The following is a 9,941-nucleotide window of genomic DNA, read 5'->3' as shown; positions in this document are numbered from 1 at the left end:
TATCGCTCACGGCCCTAAACGATGTGTGCAGGGTTCCCAAGCCCACCAACCGGGTGCCACTTGGTACACCGGGCCACTGTGCCTAGTCTATCCCAAGCCCACCTATATCGGGTGCCACTTGGTAGACTACTAACACTACCTACAAACACCAGAAACTAGTTGCAACTCCTGGACAGAGATCAAGTTGATTAATAAGTCGAGAGAGCTTGGAGCGCCCGGAGCCCAATGTGTGGTAGTAGCTGTTCATGGATCACAAACATAGAACTCAGTTCCTAAGGACGGCTTCAATGAGACAACCCACCATGTACTCCTACATGGCCTCTCACCGCTACCTTTACCAAATCGTGTTCACACACTTAGCTCACACACAGTAGGACATGTTCACACACCTCCAATTCATCCCCGATGAATCAGACCTGACTCAACTCTAAGCAGTAGCAGGCATGACAAACAAGCATGAATGAGTAGGCACATCAGGGCTCAAACAACTCCTACTCATGCTAGTGGGTTTCATCTATTTACTGTGGCAATGACAGGTCATGCAGAGGAAAGGGGTTCAATTACCGCAGCATGTAACACTTGAATCATTGTTGTGCTAATGCAATAAAAGAGAGCAGGAGAGAGAGAGAGAGTGGGATTGTATCGGAATGAACAAGGGGGTTTTGCTTGCCTGTCACTTCTGAAGATAATATAGCTCTTCATCGGTGTCATTGATCTCATCGTCAAAACCACGTCTACTGAGAGGGGACAATTACCGGCAAGAGAGAGGAAACACAATCAATGCAATGCAGCACTATGATGCATGATCATGACATGGCAACATGCTGGTGTTTTGAGCTAATGGAACTAGCAACAAAGTTAAATGAAGTTGGTTTGAACCCTAAGTTCAAATCCAAACTCCATATGTGAAATTCAAATGCCATTTATATGATTTGGCCTAAACAGTAGATATAAGTTGCTCTAACATGCATGCAAATGCCATAAACAGATTCTTTGGATTTTTCTGATCATTTTTCATATATAAGTTATTTAATTTGGAGCTACGGTTAATTTTCTATGAATTAGTGAAGTTTTAAACAATTTCTGGAATAAATAAATCATTTAGGATTTATTTAAGTTCTAGAAAAGAGTTACTACGTCAGTATGACGTTGGGGTGATGTCAGCAGGTCAACGCGTCCGCCAGGGTCAAACCTGACGCGTGGGACCCATCAGTCACTGACTGCGGCTAATCCTAATATAGATTAAACCTAATCTAGTTTAATTAGTCGGGCGGAGTCCGTTTGTCAGTGAGTCAATGGGGGTTAGTTAGGGCGTCATTAGCGCTAACTAAACCGGCGCCACGTCAGCAGGTGACGCCGGTGACCACGGCGACGGCGGGACCTTGCCGGAGTTGCTCGGGACGGCGCTACAGACGATGGGTTGCGACGGGGTTTGGCTCTACGGGGAGCTGGAGGAGTGGCGCATCCACGGATGTCAGCGAATGGAGCTGGGGTGGCCCGTAGCAGCGGTGACGGCGAGTTGGGCGGCGGCTGGAGCTCGGGCAAGCTCGGGGTCGAGGCTACAGTGGTCTTGGCGATGCGAGGTTAGCATCTACGGCATCTACACGGCGCGGCGATGACGTTGGACACTTGCCCGGGACCAAATGGTCACCGGAGCATCATCGCCGGTGAGCTTTGGCGGCTGCGCTGTCGGGTAAGAGAGGCGCGGCGGCTACGACAAGCTAGGGAGAAGACGTAGAGGGGTAGGATGATCAAGAGCTCACATAGAACACGTGGAGCGGGTCGACTGGCTCGGGGGAGGTCGGAGCTGAGCAAGGCGGTGAAGACGATCTCGGACGCCCGAGGTTGAAGACGAGGGTGATGCAGGTATTGTGTTGCTTCCCCGGTTGCATGAGGCGTCGAGGAGGAAGACGGAGCCGAGGCGGTTCTCTTGGACACGCTGGGTGGACTAGGGAGGGCCGATGGCAGTGGCTACGGCGAGCGACGGCGACGGGCATGCTCGGGTGCGCTGCAGGGAGGGAGCAGAGGAGGGGAGAGGAGGAGTGGATAGGCCAGAGGGGTCAGGGTGGCGCCGAGGAGAAGCAACGTGACATCGCGCTAGCAAGGGAGGCAGGCAGGCGAGCTGGTGGCGTGGCGCTCTGCCCGGGCGCGCGCGTCGGCCACACTCCTGGCCGATTGGCGCCAGGAGGTCGACGGCGGTGGGGGGCTGGGCCAGTTGGCTGGGCTGCCAACTGGGCCGGCCAGGTGGGCTGCACAGTAGGTAGTTCCAGGTAACTTTCTCTCCCTTCTCTTTTCTATTTAGTTTTGTGTTTTTCTATTTCTTCTGTAAATGTTGGGCTTTATTAAAAATACTAAAACGTTTCCAAAAATCCTGCAAATAAATGTGGGCTCTGTTGGGATTATTCCTAACAGCCCACACTTAAGTTCGGAATTAATTGAGCACTTAAAATAATATATAGCATTTAAATGCCCAATTGCAAATACTATATGATTTAATTCAGTGACCAAATATGTCATGGAAAAATGTGCAACACCTCTGGTTTTGGTTTCTAGCATTATCCAGAAATGATGAACATTTTTGAAAGCCATTTGGACTTACTGAAAATATTTTAGGTGAACCTAGTGATTTCCTTTAATGCTAGGGTTTGGACAATCCCCATTTCAAATTCATTGAAACTTAAACATGATGCACACATGACTAGCTAGCCTAGAGCAAACCAGAACTAGGGATGTGACATATAACTTATGGGCAGAAATTTAAAATGCAGCTTATGGTTACAAGTGTAGATGATAATATAAAGTACCTGAAGAACTGTGGAGCCAAACACCATATTGAAATGAGCACAGGGATCATGTATTACACCCAAGGTCTCCAGTTTAGGCGTAGAGAGGTTATTTGCAACGGTGAATAACTAGAATCAAGGATCAACGTTTGAAGTGAAGGGGCATCTTGGATGATGAGCTGCCTTCCGTTAAAAGAAATTCCAATTCTTACAAGGTTAGGCGACTTTATTTGGAGACAACCGATTCTAACTGTGAAAACAAGCACCAGGCACTCCAGGGCAGGGCAACTAGAGCGGATGATGATGTGCAATGAGGCCTCCGATATACGAACCCGCACAAGTGAAAGTTTCTTGAGAAATGGGAGTCGAAGGTTTAGTACCAGATTGTCTGGTAGGTAGCACAGCGCAAAGGTGGCGGTGTGGAGAGAGGAGGAAAACCGCGAGATGGACATCGGTGCTGAGCGCACAAGTTCATGGCGTTCGGTATGTAGTATGTGATTTCCAGGGGAATAGTAGAACTCAAGCAGTTGTAGTTCTATGAATTCAGGGGATTTCAGCCAGGCGTCCACCGTGCAGGGCATGGTATGCTTGCTCAGGTAGCATGATGGGATGTAGAGGCTTTGAACGGAGCCCTGGTGGGAGGAGATGATGGCTCTGGGGATTTCAAAATCATTGAAGAGAGATAGCTAACGACAGTTGTGATTAAGGGGCACGACGCGCCATAGAGGGCGCCACCGAATTGAGAGGACTTGGGTGCGGCAATAATCCTTGGTGGGGAGAAGCGACATGATCTCCCCAAGGACGGCGTCTAGGAGATCGCTGATGCGGTCCACCCGAGATTCTACGGGTTTGTGGGATCCGGTGGGGGCGGGGTCGCCGCTTCTCCCCGCGCTGCCAGGTGCGGGATCTACAACAGGCGTCACCGCTGGCGGGAGCCTCATCTTCTTGGCATTGGGGTCAGCCAACTCCATTTTCCCTGAGGGCGTCGCGTCGTGCTCTCGGATTTGAGCAGAGTAACGAATGACGAGCCTAGTTGTAGTGCGAGTGAAGAAGAAGGGGAGTTGAGGTTTTTCTGTAGTAGTGAGGAAGAAGGGGAGCTGGGGTTTTCTGTAGGAGTGAGGTGAGGAATTTGGGGGTACGAGTGGAGCAAGCTGATGTGAGGTGGGTGGGAGCGAGGAGGAAGAAGAGCACCCAGGTTTTTTTGGGGGGCGGTGTGATGGGTGTGGGTAGCGCCTCTCATTCAGTAAATATAGGGCTTTTGAATTGATCTTACTATTTACTAGTGTGGATGGGCTGTTTTGTCTTGGGCCCAGAGAAACAATTACTACTAGTACAGTGGAGACACTCTACAGCTACCCAGAAAAACAATTACTACTAGTACAGTGGAGACACTCTACCGCTTCTGGCTCCTCCTAGGTCATTGAAACGTCTCCCTCTACTGAATGCCATTATACTTTTGTTCACCGACATGCGGGCCATGCAGCGCGCGGGCCCAAATGCCATCCACCAAATTAGAAGGCAGTATGCAGGCGGAGAGTCACCCCGGTTGTAGCGCGGCAGTAATGAGCCGTCGTATCACAAAACCCCACCCCCACAGTCTAAGTTTGACGGATGAAGTAACCATCATTTCACTCTTCGCTGAATCCCCTTCTCCCTCACCATCTTCAAGAAAGGCAACACTCGCATCTGCCACTGTTCTTCTCTCCCAACGAAGGGAAGGTAAGCGGATCCGTGATGTTGGTATATTTTCGTTCAGAGAAAAAAAACTTTTGCAAAGCAGTAACCGATCCTCACTCTCTTTTTTGTTTCATTGTCATTGCGATTGTGTTTTCCTTTCAGTGGTCTCCTAGTATTCGTCAGTTTCCTGATGGACCAAGGAGAACCAGGCAAAGATCTGCCGATATTGGAGGAGATGCGAGAGGCTGATCCCCACGAGATAGAGAGCTCCAAGAAGATGGAGGCAGCCACCGATCCGACCCCAGATACACTCACGGCCACTACTGAGATGGTCAACGCCCCGTTTGAGGTTACAGCCCCCATGGCACTGCAGGAGCAGTTTTCCCGCTTCGAGGATGTGCCCCCCCCCCCACTGAGCTGCCCAAGGTGATTTTCTTCTTTGCCGATCTCGATTGTGGTTTTTCATCTAAGTATGTGGTCATTAATAATGCGAAATTTTATTAGCTTCGATGCCATGCTATACATAGTGGTTTAAATAACTTGTGTTTCTTATACTGAAAAGTAATTCAGAATTTGTTTCTGTTTCAATTAGAACCCTGATGTAGACATGGATTGTGTGGTTGTACATGTCACTCACTATGAGGCGGATGACCTGAATATACGCACTGGGAAAACAGAGTTCTTAGGCTATTGGATCCTGTAAGCCATTTGCGGTTATACCAATGAATAGTTGTATTCCAGCCTCACTGTTGTCAGGCGTGTTGTCCAGGGTGTACTGAAGCACAAGAAGTTCAAAGCTACTCCTTCGTTTGTGAGCCATACTGTTCTTGTCAAGCTTACGCAGGAAGATGATGTGGCATGCCTCCACAAACAAGTTTATCAGAGGCAAGGCCACAAGGTTGTCTTCATGAAGGTTCGCAGGATTGAGCTGCCGCGGGACGTCCTCGATGATGTTCATGGCAAGGTCCATCTTGTGTCCAGCCCAAATTAGATCGAGGCATGAAATAGTTGCCCCAGCTAGTGTTTAATAGTAGTTTGGATTGTGTCTAATTATCCGAACTTTGCCTGTTATTGACCCCTCTGGGGCTAGTACTCTGTTTGAATCCGTCTATGGGAACTGCTGCTACTTTTGTGTGCCCGTGAATCATGTGAGAACCATCGTAATTGTTGCCGAAACAGATGCGTCCTCACTAGTTTTTTCATGAATATGGCATGGTAAGACATAAGTTGTCACGGTTTATCATACGAGCAGTGTGTGTTTTGGTGAAACAGAGCACTCGTTCGAGAATTGTGTGCCGACGTATACATAAGTACTTGTAAACACTGTTGGTGCTACCCCACTTGTAAGCAGTTGTGCAAAACACGGCACATTGGCTCTGCTCGCTTCAACACTAGGCTATCGACCAGCTAACAATCAACAATCTGTTGTCTGACATATAAGCAACTATGTATCTTGTTACAGTGGTTCATGCAGTTAATTGAGGCCACCATGTAATAAATTCCAAACGTTCACACGCTAGTCCAGCGCTCATGTGGAACACTCACATTAAACTCGTCTTCATAAAAAACTTGAAAATCATAAGTTAAGCAATTTTATACATCTCAAAGATTCATAGAACATAACAAAAATATACTAGTTCACAGCAAAAGACAAAGTTGTGAGAAGGTTTACAAATCAGGAAAAAAAAAGCAAGGCTTCTCTGAGCAAAGGGCCTCCCGGCAGGCTTAAATTTCCTGGAGTTCACTCTGGTTTTTTCTTGTTGCCACCATCCAGGGTTAGGTTCTCTCATTCCAGAATAACCAATTATAATTGTGGTCTCAGCTGGAATGCTGAACTGAACCATGCAGTGTACTGACCAGTTGAAATGCTTGTTTATTCCACTAAATTTAAGCACCGTTATTTGCAGAAATAAGCAGACCACAATGCCTCTTGTCGTGCACCTGTCCAAAAAACCGCCGTGCAGCCGTGCTAGCTAGTCCTCGGTCCATGGATGAACTGGTAGAAAGTGCATTCTGGATTAGGATGCAATTGTTTTTGCTCGTCCCTGCACTACAATCAGGAAGTAAAACGTACGAATCAGCTTCTTTTAGATTGCGTTGGTCATTCTACCTTAGTTGCTACCAATGTAGGAATACCTTGAAGACTGGAGGTTAGACGACGACAACGAGGGATAGCCATCTCATTTTGCGTAGTTGTACTAAAACTGAGGTGTGTTCTTTTGATTGCGCAGATAGAAATGATACAGAGACAGACATCCCGAAACGATATGGAGACAGACATCCCTGTGTGCGCAAATACAAAATACGGTTATTTAAACAGTGAAAGATATTTGCAGTGGCGTATGATTAACAGCAGCATCTATTGTGTCATAATTAGCACTAGATTGACAGTATGAAGAGTCCTTAAGTAAGTAGCATCACATCACATCAACAATGCCACTAGATTAACATGCAGAACAATAGCATTAGTATTACTGTCATGAGAGTAGCACATGGTCAGGATATGTGCAATCAAATTTGTGCAGTTCCACTAGGATGAAGCAATGTTAGCGGTGTGAGAGTTAAGTGTAACTGCAAAAACACAATTCATGGGAAATAAAGCAAGACGGAAGCACTTCATAAAATGGTGGTGGCATTGCTTCAATTTATCGACGACACTAGACCATTACTTATAGTGACATTAGGTGGCATTGCTTAATGCTTCATGTGATTTTACATTAACGTAGCGATATGGGCGTAGGGACAGCAGGGGCATAAAGTGGTGAGGCAGATGTGGCTGCCGAGAGCGGCAAACACTCAGGCAGCATGTCTTCATTTGTCCCATTTTTTATCTACTCGGCGACATTTTCCTATGTGAGCACAGGAAATCTAGACCTTCTCATTTTCATTTGCGTTGTCCCCCAACACCCGTCACTTTCTTTCCTTTTTCAACCAAGAGATAGGTCCACTTCCCCCCACCCTTTGCCATCCACCATGCTTTCTTCGTCTTTTCAACCAAGAGACCGGTTGGGTAGCCAGTATCTACTACTTTCCCCCGTTTCCTCTTAGAACCAAGTCCTAGATTCATGCTACAACTTTCCCACTTTCTTCCCTGTTTGAACCAACTCTTAGAGTCGACTGTATGAACTAGCTTTACCTCTAATAATAGTAAAAGTATATGTGGCTTCAGAATAGCGGACGGAAGTAGAAAAAGATCCACACAAAGGGAGATGGGGCAGTAGAGCAAGGCAGGTTTCAAAGGAATATATACCTGAGGGTCATCGGCAGGTGGCAAAGACGGCGTTGGGAGGCTGCATCTTGGCCACAATACCGCAGGGAGGAAGAAGGGGTCGGAGGCACTCCCGAGCCGGCGCTCTCTTGGAGAGAATGGCACGGCCGCCGATCAGGACACGCGGGCAGCCGTTGGTCTCCTCCCTCGCCGCCGACAACAGTGTGAACGATGCACCTACACTCCTGCCCCAGTCGAGGTTGTCCGGCCGGATCTGTGACCAGCCGTGAGCTGCGAGAGAGTGTGGCCACCTATCTCTTGCTTAGATCTCGAGAGCATGAGAGACTGAACGAGAGGAATCCTAGTAAAGCAAGCGCTAAGGCTCTTGCTTATATATATAGTGGAGTGATTTTGTTGTACCAGCTTCAAAAAAATGCGCTCCTACGTGTACCAGTGAGTGGGTGTGAGAGAACTAGTGCGTGCGTGCACCACTTCTCTTCGTGAGAGTACAATATTCTATGCCCGAAGAACGTTCGCCGCAAGAGTAATAGTATAAGTGTGTGACGTGTGAGCTAAAATAAAATGTGCGCGACGTCTTTTGTTTTTTAGAAGTTCCGAGGGTAGGGTGTGAAGAGCACATATGTGCGTGACGTCTACCTGCAGATAGACGATGGGTGCGATGTGCGAGTCCGCGAGAGGACTCGGGAGAGTCATGACTCGTGAGGGCGCGTGTGCGTGAGAGGGAGGGGGCACATATCAATGCAATGCATGTGTCCGTAAATCATTATCCGACAAACATTCGCCACAAGCCTTTTCCTGACGAACGCCGTAAGAACCGTTAGATCAGCATCCGACAGTGTCAGTTTTGCCATGTCATTTAACAGAACAGACACTTCTCCTACACACAAATCTTCCACGTGAGTGTTAGCAACTGCCATATGCTCCCTCCGTTCCGAAATGCAGTGCATATAGATTTATTGAAAATTCAAACCTCGCAAACTTTTACCGAGTTTTCGTGTACCAAATTGCACATGTAGAATACCATGTATATATCATTTCATTCATCTTCGAGAGGTAACTATAAAGATGGGGGAGGAGTCTACAAAATAAGACCATCGTATCACCCGCATCAATTTCAACCATCCTTTGGTGTCAAGGAATATCATAGGAACTCTATATGATATGATTTTTATAGGATTTTTTCCTTTAGAGCCAATTGGTTCATAGGAATAGATTCATATACTCCACATTTCAAAGGAAATAAACATGATATCATTTCTATAGCTTTAGAGCCACTTGGTTCAAATGAATGGATTCCTATACTCCCTTAATTTCAAAGGAAAATAAACATCAGCGTATATTCAATAGAAAAGTTCCTATGATCTGAACCAAATTACATATCTTTTCTAATCCCTCCTCATAGGAATTGAGATACATGTCATCTCTAGATTCAATAGAAAAGTTCCTATTATGTGAACCAAATGAGATCTCTTTTCCAATCCCTACTCATAGGAATTGAGATGCTCCATGTCATCTCTTTCCCTACAACTTCCATGTATACATCTTCTATTCCTAAATAGATAGTACAACCCACTAGTAGCTTTTTTCCAAAACATGCAACTATGGCATAAGAACTATATAGTGTGCCAATAACTTTGAAAGATGGTCGCTGGATGAAGCTAATCCGACAGTGCAGAGATGGCGAATCCGAGCACTACTGGCCGTTGGATATCATCAACATTCCACCAGATCTGCCACATGTACAATTTAGAAGACTCCATGGTTGAACTTAAGCATAATGCACAAACCTCAAAACACAAGCACTTCTCCTTTGTTCTAGAATCTTCTATATCATAATTGTTTTTTTTCTAAATGAATTGCCATTATTTGTTTTTTACTTTATGCTTTACAATGCACAACCCCATGAATCTTAACATTTTTATAAAACTAATTGATTTTGAATTAGATGAACTATAAGAACTAAACGAACATCTACATCATGCATATATGACTCAAAGCTTTACATGCTATAGTGTGTACTTATTTATAATCTGGTTTCAGAATCTCATGCACTCAACGCATCATTGCCTTTCGGTCAAACCTACGTCCACAATTTTTTGTACGTACTATATCTCCACTGGTCCTCGAACCCAAAATGATGCCTCGTTCCCATAAAACCAAGCGGCCCACACATGCGTCGACTCGAACCCGTTTACTACAACGTGGCCCCGCACGCCGTAGTACTCCTACAAACCCTACCGCCGCACTCATCA

Source organism: Triticum aestivum, chromosome 7B (assembly GCF_018294505.1).
Source record: "Triticum aestivum cultivar Chinese Spring chromosome 7B, IWGSC CS RefSeq v2.1, whole genome shotgun sequence".
Classification (NCBI taxonomy): domain Eukaryota; kingdom Viridiplantae; phylum Streptophyta; class Magnoliopsida; order Poales; family Poaceae; genus Triticum; species Triticum aestivum.
Note: the sequence above shows the minus strand (reverse complement) of the source record.